We start from the raw sequence: 15,457 nt of genomic DNA, 5'->3' as shown, positions 1-15,457 counted from the left end.
TTAGCAAACGAGGATCGGATATCGTCAACCTTCTTTTCAAAATGGTTGACGAAGTCATCCGCAGAGAGGGAGGAGGGGGGGGAGGGGGAGGAGGATTCCGGAGGGAGGAGAAGGTAGCAAAGAGCTTCCTAGGGTTAGAGGCAGATGCTTGGAATTTAGAGTGGTAGAAAGTGGCTTTAGCAGCAGAGACAGAAGAGGAGAATGTAGAGAGGAGGGAGTGAAAGGATGCCAGGTCCGCAGGGAGGCGAGTTTTCCTCCATTTCCGCTCGGCTGCCCGGAGCCCTGTTCTGTGAGCTCGCAGTGAGTCGTCGAGCCACGGAGCAGGAGGGGAGGACCGAGCCGGCCTGGAGGATAGGGGACAGAGAAAATCAAAGGATGCAGAATACCCAAATGGAGATTCAGTGAACAAAAAATATATAATTGATTTATGAAGACCAGTCCCATGCTTGTTTCAGAGCAGCGCGAAACGGTGCTGAAATAGTTGACCACACGCGGGTAGGCTATTATTTCAAATCTTAAATATGCTTTAAATGCCACAATGTCAAAGATAATTGAACACACACAATTCTTAAAACTCTGAGAAGGGTAATAGGAGGTGATCTGCACTGCATATTGAACTGACATTCTTATTGTTATATTCCACGCATTACTGTGTGTGTTTTGATCCTCTCTCTCTCTCTCTCTCGACCTCTGAATTCTCGGCTATGAAAAGCCAACTGGCATTTACTCCTAAAGTGCTGACCTGTTGCACCCTCTATAACCACTGTTTATATTATTTGACCCTGCTGGTCATCTATGAATGTTTGAACAGCTTGAAAAATGATCTAGCCTTTATGGCCATGTACTCTTATCTCCAACCAGTTCGGATTTAAGTATAACTTTAGTATGACTGACGCCTTTAGTGAGTGGTCTAATGCTTTAATATTTAATCATTTCTGCCCTCCAAATTCATATTCATTATATAAATAGGCCCATGTGCACCTTGATACGTGAGCCATACGGCCGTGCCTAACGGGGAAATGGAGGATGGAGCCGGTCGGGCGCAACCCAGGAGACATGGAGATGTGGGGATCCGAGCTCGGGCGAGAGCCAAAGCCTTCCTCCCGGCCCAGAACCCTGCGTCGGGGGAAGGGAGAAGCAGAGGGTGTGGGCCCCCTACCCTACCCAGTCCTCAGAGAGTCATAGATACTCCCGCCGTTCACTTTTTAGATGGCCTTCCGACCTGCAACCGTTTTTTACGGTTATATATGTGTTCCCTTTCTTGTAGTGTATCTTATGCCCGTTTTACTATCGTCCTGGGCTCATAGATCGAGTCAAATCTTCATTCGATGAACCGCAACGTCAGCTAAAGCGATTGAATTCATGAATGCATTGTGATAGTGAAAGCAAAATTCCTCTCAAGGGAATTAACATTACAGTTACACCAACTGGTAGGCTAATCACACAATTGTACAAAATGGTAAGAGAACTGGTGAAGAAAGTTACCCCTCTACATACACATTTCTTTACCGGAATCTCTAAATGAAAATACTGGCAGATCCATTAAATGTCCTTGTACAGTAGTAGATCTAATTAAATTTAGAGGATTCTAAATTAATATCTAAGGGGCTTTTATACAATTATAATGCAGGGTTAATTAGAAAAACAGTTTTAAAATGTATATTTATTAAGTAAACTTGCTTGTCTCAGAGAAGCGCAAAACGGTGCTGAAATAGTTGACCACGGGTAGGCTATTGTTTGTTGGGGGGGATTTTTACACAGTAGCCGGGCTATTAATCTAATCGTTGGATAACAGATCGGCTCTCGGAACTCAGCTACCAGCTTCGATATTTTCTCTCTCTCACACACTTGCTGTCTTGACCTTTGTGATAGAAAAATTACATACTTACCTGATTTGTTTGATATTAATAGTAAACGATTATATATTTAACTAAGAGTAAGACTGGCCTGCTAAGGCTGAGTTTTTATGGTGTCCACTCTAGCTTCCTGCAGCTAGTCTGGGCATGGAGGAAATGGGTTTTACGGTGATAAAACTTTACAGCCACATTCCATTCTATGATCAGTGGTGCACTGGGGAGAGGTATTCCATGGACAGGATGTGGGGTGGTTGTAACTGGGATAGAGATGGACTGGAACAAAGGGTCTTAGACATCCTGGCATGTGGGAAATTAGGCCAGGGTCAGGGGTTAAGGTAACGCCAGGTGCAGATAAAGCCAGGATGAAGCCAGGATGAACCCAGAGTGTCTTATGATGCTCTTTGATCTGCCTGAGAGGGGTGGAACTAAGTCTTATTAGAGTCCTTTAAAAGATGTCTGTTTTTCATTGTTAGGGAAGCTCTTGGCAACAAAACTTACAGTGTGCGGTCGACGGTTTCATTATTGCAATAATTAATCGGTATTAAAGATAGGTATTAAAGATGAATGTTTGAAGAAATGACCAAGTCTCTCTCATTACTGAATTTCCATGACACCTCTGAATGCTCGACTATGAAAAGCCAACTGACATTTACTCCTACACTCTAAAAAGAAAAGGTTCTTCAAAATGAAACTGTGGGGGAACCGCTGTAAGTTCTCTGAAGAACGCTTGAAAAAGGTTCTTCAAAGAACCCCTTATAATGGTTAATTGAAGAACCTTTTGGGGGTAATTTTTTAAACTCTCTGTCCACCCTCACTCCATTATATATATATTTTTAATAATAATAATAACAATATTGACAATATTGATTTAAATAATTCATGATTTATTTAGCGGCACCACAAATGTGAATTAATATTTACAAAACGCTCTTATCCAGAGCGACATACAAATTGGTGTATTCACCTTATGATATCCAGTGGAACAACCACTTTACAATAGTACATCTATATCTGCTTTTGGGAGGGAGGGTGGGGGGGGGTTAAACGGATTACTTAATCCTATCCCAGGTATTCCTTAAAGAGGTGGGTTTCAGGTGTCTCCGGAAGGTGGTGATTGACTCCGCTGTCCTGGCATCGTGAGGGAGCTTGTTCCACCATTGGGGTGCCAGAGCAGCGAACAGTTTTGACTGGGCTGAGCGGGAACTGTGCTTCCACAGAGGTAGGGAGGCGAGCAGGCCAGAGGTGGATGAATGCAGTGCCCTTCTTTGGGTGTAGGGACTGATCAGAGCCTGAAGGTAGCGAGGTGCCGTTCCCCTCACAGCTCCGTAGGCAAGCACCATGGTCTTGTAGCTTGTAGCAGATGCGAGCTTCAAGTGGAAGCCAGTGGAGTGTGCGGAGGAGCGTGGTGACGTGAGAGAACTTGGGAAGGTTGAACACCAGACGGGCTGCGGCGTTCTGGATGAGTTGTAGGTGCTTGATGGCACAGGCATTGAGCCCCACCAACAGCGAGGTGCAGTAATCCAGACGGGAGATGACAAGTGCCTGGATTAGGACCTGCGCCGCTTCCTGTTTGAGGCAGGGTCGTACTCTGCAAATGTTGTAGAGCATGAACCTACAGGATCGGGTCACCGCCTTGATGTTACTCGAGAACAACAGGGTGTTGTCCAGGGTCACGCCAAGGCTCTTAGCACTCTGGGAGGAGGACACAATGGAGTTGTCAACCGTGATTGCGAGATCATGGAACGGGCAGTCCTTCCCCGGGAGAGAGAGCAGCTCCGTCTTGCCGAGGTTCAGCTTGAGGTGATGATCCGTCATGCACACTGATATCTCTGCCAGACATGCAGAGATGCAATTCGCCACCTGGTTATCAGAAGGGGGAAAGGAGAAGATTAATTGTGTGTCGTCTGTGTAGCAATGATAGGAGAGACCATGTGAGGATATGACAGAGCCAAGTGACTTGGTGTATAGCGAGAATAGGAGAGGGCCTAGAACTGAGCCCTGGGGGACACCAATGGTGAGAGCACGTGGTGCGGAGACGGATTCTCGCCACACCACTTGGTAGGAGCGACCTGTCAGGTAGGACGCAATCCAAGAGTGAGCCGCGCCGGAGATGCCCAACTCGGAGAGGGTGGAGAGGAGGATCTGATGGTTCACAGTATCAAAGGCAGCAGATAGGTCTAGAAGGATGAGAGCAGAGGAGAGAGAGTTAGCTTTAGCAGTGCGGAGAGCCTCCGTGACACAGAGAAGAGCAGTCTCAGTTGAATGACCAGTCTTGAAACCTGACTGATTTGGATCAAGAAGGTCATTCTGAGAGAGATAGCAAGAAAGCTGGCCAAGGACGGCACGCTCAAGAGTTTTGGAGAGGAAAGAAAGAAGGGATACTGGTATGTAGTTGTTGACATCGGAGGGATCGAGTGTAGGTTTTTTGAGAAGGGGTGCAACTCTCGCTCTCTTGAAGACAGAAGGGACGTAGCCAGTGGTCAAGGATGAGTTGATGAGCGAGGTGAGGTAAGGGAGAAGGTCTCCGGAAATGGTCTGGAGAAGAGAGGAGGGGATAGGGTCAAGCGGGCAGGTTGTTGGGCGGCCGGCCGTCACAAGTCGCAAGATTTCATCTGGAGAGAGGGGAGGAAGAGGTCAAAGCATAGGGTAGGGCAATGTGAGCAGGACCAGCGGTGTCGTTTGACTTAACAAACAAGGATCGGATGTCGTCAACCTTCTTTTCAAAATGGTTGACAAAGTCGTCCGCAGAGGGAGGGGAGGGGGGAGGGGGAGGAGGATTCAGGAGGGAGGAGAAGGTGGCAAAGAGCTTCCTAGGCTTAGAGGCAGATGCTTGGAATTTAGTGGTAGAAAATGGATTTAACAGCAGAAACAGAGGAAGAAAATGTGAAGAGGAGGGAGTGAAAAGATGCCAGGTCCGCAGGGAGGCTAGTTTTCCTCAATTTCCGCTCAGCTGCCCGGAGCCCTGTTCTGTGAGCTCGCAATGAGTCGTCAATCCACGGAGCAGGAGGGGAGGACCGAGCCGGCCGGGAGGATAGGGGACATAGAGAGTCAAAGGATGCAGAAAAGGAGGAGAGGAGGGTTGAGGAGGCAGAATCAGGAGATTGGTTGGAGAAGGATTGAGCAGAGGGAAGAGATGATAGGATGGAAGAGAAGAGAGTAGCAGGAGAGAGAGAGCAAAGGTTGCGACGGCGCAATACCATCTGAGTAGGGGCAGAGTGAGTAGTGTTGGAGGAGAGCGAGAGGGAAAAGGATACAAGGTAGTGGTCGGAGACTTGTAGGGGAGTTGCAGTGAGATTGGTAGAAGAACAGCGTCTAGTAAAGATGAGGTCAAGCGTATTGCCTGCCTTGTGAGTAGGGGGGGACGGTGAGAGGGTGAGGCCAAAAGAGGAGAGGAGTGGAAAGAAGGAGGCAGAGAGAAATGAGTCAAAGGTAGACGTAGGGAGGTTAAAGTCACCCAGAATTGTCAGGGGTGAGCCATCCTCAGGAAAGGAACTTATCAAGGCGTCAAGCTCATTGATGAACTCTCCAAGGGAACCTGGAGGGCGATAAATGATAAGGATGTTAAGCTTGAATGGGCTAGTGATTGTGACAGCATGGAATTCAAAGGAGGAGATAGACAGATGGGTCAGGGGAGAAAGAGAGAATGTCCACTTGGGAGAGATGAGGATTCCAGTCCCGCCACCCCGCTGACCAGATGCTCTCGGAGTATGCGAGAACATGTGGTCAGACGAGGAGAGAGCAGTAGGAGTAGCAGTGTTTTCTGTGGTAATCCATGTTTCCGTCAGCGCCAAGAAGTCGATGGACTGGAGGGTAGCATAGGCTGAGATGAACTCTGCCTTGTTGGCCGCAGACCGGCAGTTCCAGAGGCTGCCGGAGACCTGGAACTCCACGTGGGTCGTGCGCGCTGGGACCACCAGGCTAGAGTGGCAGCGGCCATGCGGTGTGAAGCGTTTGTGTGGCCCGTGCAGAGAGGAGAGAACAGGGATAGACAGACACATAGTTGACAGGCTACAGGAGAGGCTACGCTAATGCAAAGGAGATTGGAAAGAAAATTAACTAAACAACTGGGGAAGCGAGAGAGCAGGGCCTCCCTCACTAACCATTCGCTGAAACACTCAAATATAACTATTCCAACTTCCACTTTAGGAATTATAATTGATGTAAACTACAGTGGTTCAATGTTTCCGGGAATAGGCTCAAACTTAGTTTATTCAGCTAGATAACCTCTTACATCTACACGTTCCGCTAGCGGAACGTCTGCTCCAATATCCAATGATGGGCGGGGCGCGAAATTCAAACTCCTCTAAATCCGAAAACTTACACTTTTCAAACATATGACTATGTTACAGCTATTTAAAGACAAGACTCTCCTTTATCTAACCAAACTGTCCGATTTCAAAAAGGCTTTACAGCGAAAGCAAAACATTAGATTATGTCAGCAGAGTACCCAGCCAGGAATAATCACACAGCCATTTTTCAAGCTAGCATATCATGTCACATAAACCCAAACCATATCTAAATGCAGCACTAACCTTTGATGATCTTCATCAGATGACACACCTAGGACATTGTGTTATACAATACATGCATGTCTGTTCAATCAAGTTCATATTTATATCAAAAACCAGCTTTTTACATTAGCATGTGACGTTCAGAACTAGCATTCCCACCGAACACTTCCGGTGATTTTACTAAATTACTCACGATAAACGTTCACAAAAAGCATAACAATTATTTTAAGAATTATAGATACAGAACTCCTCTATGCACTCGATATGTCCGATTTTAAAATAGCTTTTCGGATGAAGCACATTTTGCAATAATGTAAGTACATAGCCCGGCGTTACAGGGCTAGCTATTTAGACACCCACCCAGTGTAGCCTTCACCAAAATCACATTTCCTATAAGAAAAATGTTCTTACCTTGCTTGTTCTTCATCAGAATACACTGCCAGGACTTCTACTTCAATAACAAATGTAGGTTTGGTCCCAAATAATCCATCGTTATATCCAAACAGCGACGTTTTGTTCGTGCGTTCTAGACACTATCCCAACGCTAAATCTCGGCCACGAGCATGACGCAAAATATGACAAAAAATTTCGAAATATTCCATTACCGTACTTCGAAGCATGTCAACCGCTGTTTAAAACCAATATTTATGCAATTTATCTCGTAGAGAAGCGATAATATTCCGACCGGGAATCTGCCTGTCTGTAAACTGAGGAAAAAAACCGAAAGCCGGGGGCGGGGCGTGTCACGCGCCTAAGGCTTAGTCCATTGACTGACCACTCAGCTTTTGCTCTCGTGTGCTTCAGCCAGGGCTTTGAATGACATCATTCCTGTTTTTCCCGGGCTGTGAGACTCCATTGTTGACGTGAGAAGTGTCACGTAAGAGCAGAGATCCTTTGTAAACGATAGAGAGAATCAAGAAGGGCAAGAAATGTTCAGACAGGGTACTTCCTGAACAGAAGCATCTCAGGTTTTTGCCTGCCATAGGAGTTCTGTTATACTCACAGACACCATTCAAACAGTTTCAGAAACTTTGGAGTGTTTTCTCTCCAAAGCTAATAATTATATGCATATTCCAGTTTCTGGGCAGGACTAATAATCAGATTAAATCGGGTACGTTTTTTATCCAGCCGTGAAATTACTGCCCCCTAGATGTAAGAGGATAACTTGGTACAGTATTCTTCCGTGAAACCCACCCAGTGCACCGTGTCTTATGACGCCGTAGCTAACTAGCATGCTAGCATCCAATAACACACGGTTAGCACCAATACTTGGTTACAACAAACTATCAATGGATCATTCGTGTCCGTGTCTAGTTCCTTTCATAACACAGAAGTAATTAAACGTTGGCTAGCTAACACAAAGTCAGTCCTGCTAGCTACACAAGTGGACTACACAACTCGAAAGCTTACGTTGCAAAAATCTTATTGACTAAAAATGATACAGTACTGCTAGCTGGTAGCTGGTAGAGTTGGCTAGCTAGCAGTGGCTGCGTTTACCTTTATCTTTGATACAAAGACAACTATGTAGCTAGCTAACGTTACACTAATCAAATCGTTACGTTGTAATGTATTTAGTTTCTACAGTACCGCTAGTTGGTAAAGTTGGCTAGCTAGCAGTGGCTGTGGTGTTGTGATGTTGACGCCGTTTGGAAAACGGCGTGAACGAACGAATACAGCTGGCTTGCTAACCTTGTTAGTTTCTCACAGTTAGTTTCTCAAAGCAACACCTACACGTTTAGCTACACCTTTATCCTTGATGCAAAGACAACTATGTAGCTAACTAGCTAACGTTACACTAGTCAAATCGTTCCGTTGTAATGTAAGGAATGTAAGGAAATATAATATTACCCGCGGAGCGAAGAACAGCGAAGAACAGCACGACTACTCACTCCAGCATCCGGAAGCATTTTCATTATATCATAAAATGATTATGTACAAAAAAAACAACATACATTAAAAATGAATCATAGGTAAACTAACAATATTGTAGACTTGATGCTAAATACAGATTTATTTTTGCTTTAGTGTGTGTGTGTGTGTGTGTGTGTCCAACAACCACTTTCCCAACAACCACATAATTATGTTAGGAAGTTTGCCATCTTTACGACCGGCCCTGGGAACTTCACCCTAACTTCTCTTATCCCCAGAACATAAGTGTTTTTCTGACATTTTTGGGGAGATTTTACTGAAAACAAAAAATCCAGCCCTAGCAGAGCCCCAAGTCCCATGGGGACGTCCTCTAGGGCGTGGCTGTTCTCCCAATCAAAGGCCAGCATGATTTCACTCTCATGGTGGGGAGCGGTGAAATCTGTGTCAACAAAAGTAAGAAAAGATTAATACACATACGATTAATACATTAATACACACCCTCTATAACCACTGTTTATATTATTTGACACTACTGGTCTTCATTTTTACATTGTATTCCATTTCCAGCGAGACTATTCAAGCCATCGACTCACTGATGGGTGAAGATGATGGGCGATCGGCAAATGCAGTCTGGAATCTGCTGGCATCACAGCACAACATCAACGTCGCTCTAATCACAGTCAGAAGACATTTGAAGAAACTTGAGTGGACTTATGGAAAGGCTCTGTAATATATATATTTTTATTTTATTTAACCTTTAAGAACAAATTCTTATTTACAATGGCAAAACCTACCTACCCCGGCAAAACCCAGATGACGCTGGGCCAATTGTGCACCACCCTATGGGACTCCCAATCACGGGCAGATGTGATACAGCCTGGATTCAAACCAGGGATTGTAGTGATGCCTCTTGCACTGAGATGCAGTGCCTTAGACCGCTGCACCACCCGGGAGCCATGACCAATATGACCAATATATATATACATACATATTTTCTGAACATTAGCCATGTGTGTTTTCTTGGTTTGTACTGTTCTGTAGTTTCGACTAAATGATTAGTCTGACAAACAAAGAACTGTGCGTCCTCCAGGTCCAGGCATGGATCAAAGCTGGCGATCCGCACCAACAGATCGTTGGTGTTTTCAATGGGCCCAAGTGCTTAGTTCAGTTCTAGGCTTGCTCATTTGTGAGTGTGCGTGTGTCTTTGGCAGAAGGCTCCAAGCCTGATGATCATTGTGTGTTGGTGGCGGCAGCATTTCACACAAGAGGCCATCCACAGATATAAACTCAGCATGCTCTATATTAGCTGTAATGGACCCAGGCTGGTAGAACATGGGGGAACAGTGGGATGGTAAAAGGGATTAAGCAGTCACATACCACCACTGATGGGATATACTTATGTTCTTATAGACCTAGCATATTTGATATATTCATAGCTCTGAGTAGCTCCGAGTTGTCAGCGTTCTCTCTATTTAAAGTCCAGTTCGATTTTCCAGGAATGTTTTTTTATGTATATATGTATTCCCATTTGTATTCAACATCTTTCTTTTGCGTTTAATCTTCCCGTTAACATTTGGACATTCTTAGAGGTAATGAAAGCGTGTCTTTTGTAAAGTCACAGTTTAAAGAGCCATACCTTGAAGGCTCTTGTCAGAGGTTCCTGACAAATGTAAAACAAACCTGCAGACATATTCAAATATAAGATTTACTAGGCCTATACATTTGGAGTCTCCCCAGCAAATCTTCTTCTCAAATCAACCTCAGAAAGGCTATCACACAGAAAGGTAACAGTGTATACAGTACAGTATATTGGATGGATATCGTTCAAGACAGACATAATCATCCACTTACTGCAAGACAGTAACATGTTTTTTAGTTTAGGTTAGGCTCAAGTTTAGGCTCAAACTCAAACTATTTCCTTCGTTTCTTTCTCTTCTTTAAATTCAAGGCTGGGATTAATCCCTTAGCTCAGCTGTAGATTTGCACAGCTCTGAAATCCTGGAGAGAGAGATAGAGAGAGGGATAGAGAGAGAGAGGGAGGGAGAGAGAGGGATAGAGAGGGAGAGGGAGGGAGAGAGAGGGAGGGAGAGAGAGGGACAGAGAGAGAGGGGAGGGAGAGAGAGGGACAGAGAGGGAGAGGGAGAGAGGGAGAGCAGGAGAGGGAGGGAAAGAGAGGGATAGAGAGGGAGAGGGAGAGAGGGAGAGCAGGAGAGGGAGGGAAAGAGAGAGAGAGGGATAGAGAGATAGAGAGAGGGATAGAGAGAGAGAGGGAGGGAGAGAGAGGGATAGGAGAGAGAGGGAGGGAGAGAGAGGGAGAGAGAGGGAGAGGGAGAGAGGGAGAGAGAGAGGGAGGGAGAGAGAGGGATAGAGATGGAGAGGGAGAGAGGGAGAGCAGGAGAGGGAGGGAAAGAGAGAGGGATAGAGAGGGAGGGAGGGAGAGAGAGGGATAGAGATGGAGAGGGAGAGAGGGAGAGAGGGAGAGCAGGAGAGGGAGAGCAGGAGAGGGAGGGAAAGAGAGAGGGATAGAGAGGGAGGGAGGGAGAGAGAGGGATAGAGATGGAGAGGGGAGAGAGGGAGAGCAGGAGAGGGAGGGAAAGAGAGAGAGGGAGGGAGAGAGAGGGATAGAGAGAGAGAGGGAGAGAGGGAGAGAGAGAGGGGAGGGAGAGAGAGAGGGATAGAGAGGGAGAGGGAGAGAGGGAGAGCAGGAGAGGGAGGGAAAGAGAGAGGGATAGAGAGGGAGAGCAGGAGAGGGAGGGAAAGAGAGAGGGACAGAGAGGGAGAGGGAGAGGGAGAGAGAGGGAGGGAGAGAGAGGGATAGAGAAGGAGAGGGAGAGAGAGGGAGAGAGGGAGAGCAGGAGAGGGAGAGCAGGAGAGGGAGGGAAAGAGAGAGGGATAGAGATAGAGAGGGAGAGGGAGAGAGGGAGAGCAGGAGAGGGAGGGAAAGAGAGAGAGGGAGGGAGAGAGAGGGATAGAGAGAGAGAGGGAGAGAGGGAGAGCAGGAGAGGGAGGGAAAGAGAGAGGGATAGAGAGGGAGAGAGGGAGAGCAGGAGAGGGAGGGAAAGAGAGAGGGAGGGAGGGAGAGAGAGGGATAGAGAGGGATAGAGAAGGAGAGGGAGAGAGGGAGAGCAGGAGAGGGAGGGAGAGAGAGAGAGAGAGAGGGAGAGCAGGAGAGGGAGGGAAAGAGAGAGGGACAGAGAGGGAGAGCAGGAGAGGGAGGGAAAGAGAGAGGGACGAGAGAGGGAGAGGGAGAGGGAGAGAGAGGGAGGGAGGGAGAGCAGGAGAGGGAGGGAAAGAGAGAGAGGGCGGTGAGGGAATGTAACAGTGAATGCTTGATCTTCCACAACAACAGCTATATAGACTGTGTGAAGAGTGGCTTATGGCCCCTTTGCTTTTCTCCTTTTCTATACCCACTATTTTCTTCCCTCTCTCGCACGCTGGATTCATTGTGTCTTTGCGTGTGTCATGTTGGTGTGTGTGTGTGTCTATCTATCTATCTTTGTGTGTACGAGAGAGCATTTCTAAGACGCCTGACAAAACAACCCATTGATATGAAGAGCCTGACACAGCTAGCCTGGGTAAAGCCTGAACGCTCCTCATCTCTCTCCCTGTCTCAGGCTTCTCCTCCACCCCCCTCTTTTGGGGAAAGAAGGAAAGCAGCACCCCCTACCACCACCACCACCTCTGAGAGAGAGATATGAGTGACAGTGCAGTGCTGCAGCTGCCGTCTGCTGCTACACACTGTGGATGTTTGCTTACACATATTACAACTTCTGTTAGCTTTAGTGGGCCGCTAGTCGCTCTGTTAGGCCTATGTATTAAACATCTGTGGAGGCAGAATGTCTTTGAAGAGCAACTGCCCCTAAAAAAGCAACTTCTCGTTTGAAAATGGCCTATGTGGCATCGATATGAGCCGGAACCATGTATTCTAGTGTCAAAATTGACTACAATAGGACAATGTATATAGGCCAATTTTATACATAAAGTCAGGTCTTGTCCAAAACTGAGATTTGCGAGATGAGAGGAAAAAATTGTATTTCACAGAATTAAGGGTACCAAACTGGTGTTTTGTGTGTTGTTGTTTTTTTTTATCCTGCCCACAGCTGGCAGCCACTCAAGTAATCATCTTTTCAGAGCACAGCTGCACTCAATCCAATTGTAATGCCCATGGTCAATTTGGTTTGACATTTTGTATCCCTATGGGGCTAGTTAGGGACCATCAGGGACCATCAAAATGGGACAATATTTCAAAAGGTCAATAGCAATAAAAATAAATGTTGCTATAAAATTGTATAAATTATTTTACAAACATTGAAATAATTTAATAAAAGATGTGCAACATGAACATTTTGTCCTATTCACATTACAATTTATTGACAGTCCCTAAAAATCTCGGGTGATAGTTTTGCCACCGTCGCACCCCAGCCAGCTGAAGTTAATTGGCAAAATAGTTTTGCTAACTCTTCCCACCTGCGAACACACATGAGACACCCACATCAAACCACTCCCCGAAACCAACTCACGTTTGAATTCAGTCATGGCCGCTAGTATTTCTTTATCCAGCTTATGGTCATGTTGCAGCAGAGGGAGATTCCTAGATGTGAGAAGTGTGCAGGAGGGCATGAGACGAAGGGATGTGTAGTATCGGTGGAGAAAGTTGTGTGTGTTACCTGTGGGGGTGACCATGGGGCTGGAGATCGGAGGTGGTCCGGTGAGAGAAAGGCAGGTTTGACGCTGCCAGGGTCAGAGTCGTACAGAAAGTGCCGTATGCTGAAGGCAGTGAAGAGAGTGGTAGAGGAAGATGGGTACAGGCTAAGAGATCCTGAGCGGATTCCTGTGAACAGGCAGAGACCAATAGAGAGGGATGGGAATAATATGTGCTTCAGTAAAGGTGGCTTTCGTAGCATTCATACCCATGGTTGTCAACTCTACTGCAGAAATGGAATGTAAGTCACATAAGAGGTTGTGGTGGCAGCTGCAGAGAATTACTTGGGATTGTGAGGTTTTACTGCAGAAGAGTTGTAAGGGGTGTTGACTGGGTAGAGTCCTGTCCTCCCAGACCATTGGCCTGGAGTAAGACTAGATAGGTTTAAATAGTGGAATGGGGTGGTGTTTTTTGAGGGGGCTAATAGTTTCCAGGGTCATTTTCTTTTTTCCCAATTTTGTATTACTGGTATTTGACATAGGTAGGCTGTGACTGGTCTCTTACTCCAGTACAGTAGGTGGCGATGTATGCACCTAAAAGTTGGATGCGATCAGCCAACCCATCCCGAAGAAGAAGCATTTCTTAATGAACCAAATCTAAAACATGGCCAAATCAGGAAAGTGCAGCACCTCTTCAAGCCTCCAGAATTAATTAGAAAATGTTATTCTCTATTGTTTGACACATGTATGCGGCACACATGCCACTTATTCAAATGAGATCAAACTGCTACAAAACGTGACTTGTTTAATAGATTGCAAATTAATTGAAGGGATTGGTGAGGACATTTCCCAGTAAAGTCTATACCTGGCCCTATATATAGACAATGTAGACTACCACTGCTAGAGTATGAACAAAAAATATTTTGGGGGGGTGGTTTCACGGACATTTATATCAGGACTAGGCTAATTCTACTTAAATTAATCTAGATTTAAAAATGGCTTTCTGGAGGACGTTGCTTAACTTCAGAATAATTAGTTCTAGACTAGGGAGTCTCAGACTAAGGTAAATAAGGATAACCAGTTCATCTTTGTGAAGCCTGATGAGATTAACGACGTGCACTTTGTGCTGACCTGAGGATGCGTCAAAAACCAGGGATGGAACACTAACACATACGTAAGCATTGTGTGGAATTGGAGCAAGTCACCTAAACCAAACAATGGACAGAGGTAATATCAATGGATGTTAAATAGGGTGTCCTGACTCTCATAAGGTCGAAGGCTGCGCCAACTTCGGAACTGAAATTTGCGTCATAAAAAATCCCCATAAAAAATCTGCCAGTTTAAGATAGAGACATCTCAATCCACCTATGCATCTGCTTATGGTTGCACTTTTGCAGTGAAAGGGGACAGAGCTAGAGTGGTGGTTTTGCTGCTTTCAAAACACTGCGAACTCGGAGATCTCCACTTCCAACCCTAGTGGATTCAAAACAACTTGAAACTGAAAAAACTAGCTCCGCTGGGAAAAATCTATTTGAAACGGTCATCCAACTCAGAATTCCAGCTCGGGAACTCGGGCCTCTATCAAGAGCTCCGACCTGAAGATCACTGACCTTGCATTTTTCAGAGTTCCCATTGTTTTGAACGCAGCAGATAATGAGACATCCTGAAAATCGGTCTTCTCACAAAGTTGTGTGGCTTTAGAATGATTTGGCCTACAAATAAACAATTACCCCTCAATGTAAAGATGAGATTCTTAATATTTTTTTATTTACATTTTTGAATCTATTTTTACTCGACACATTTTCTTCTGAACTTCTTATATCATTGTTGGATAAGGGCTTGTAAGTAAGAATTTCACTGTAAGGTCTACACCTGTTGTATTCGGCGCATGTGACAAATAAAATTTGATTTGAGATTCTCAAGATTTGGTGTTCTCTGTTTTGCTCTGACCCCCACAAAAGTGTCTTGGGACTCGTTTGCAGTCGGTACAGCCGACCTGCCAACTTCTCTCTGTAGAGTCGGAACAGTTTGGGCTACACACTAATATAAACCCCTCTGTGGAAAGTGGAGACTCTCACGAACATGTACATGTCGGTTGTTTTGCTCACAAGACACTCTGAAAGTCCCCAGTACCAGTTTAAAAGATGAATGGAAGTATATATGGAGACTCTTTAGTGGCACAAATAATTTGTGCCACATGTAAAAAAAAATATATATATATATATCAAAACCATGAAAATAACTAAATGGAAATCATGTAGTAACCAAAAAAGTGTGAACAAATCAAAATATATTTTAGATTCTTCAAAGTAGGCCACCCTTTGCCTTGATAACAGCTTTGCACACTCTTGGCTTCCCTCAACTAACTTCATGAGGTAATCACCTGGAATGCATTCCAATTAACAGGTGTGCTTTGTTAGCAAGGTCAATTTGTGGAATTTATTTCCTTCTTAAGGCATTTGAGCCAATCAGTTGTGTGTGGACAAGGTAGGGATGTATACAGAAATATAGCCCTATTGGTAAAAGACCAAGTCCATATTATGGCAAGAACAAAGCTGCAATAAGGAAAGACAAACAACA

Source organism: Salmo trutta, chromosome 19 (genome assembly GCF_901001165.1).
Source record: "Salmo trutta chromosome 19, fSalTru1.1, whole genome shotgun sequence".
NCBI classification, from domain to species: Eukaryota; Metazoa; Chordata; class Actinopteri; order Salmoniformes; family Salmonidae; genus Salmo; species Salmo trutta.
This window is presented reverse-complemented; position numbering follows the sequence as displayed.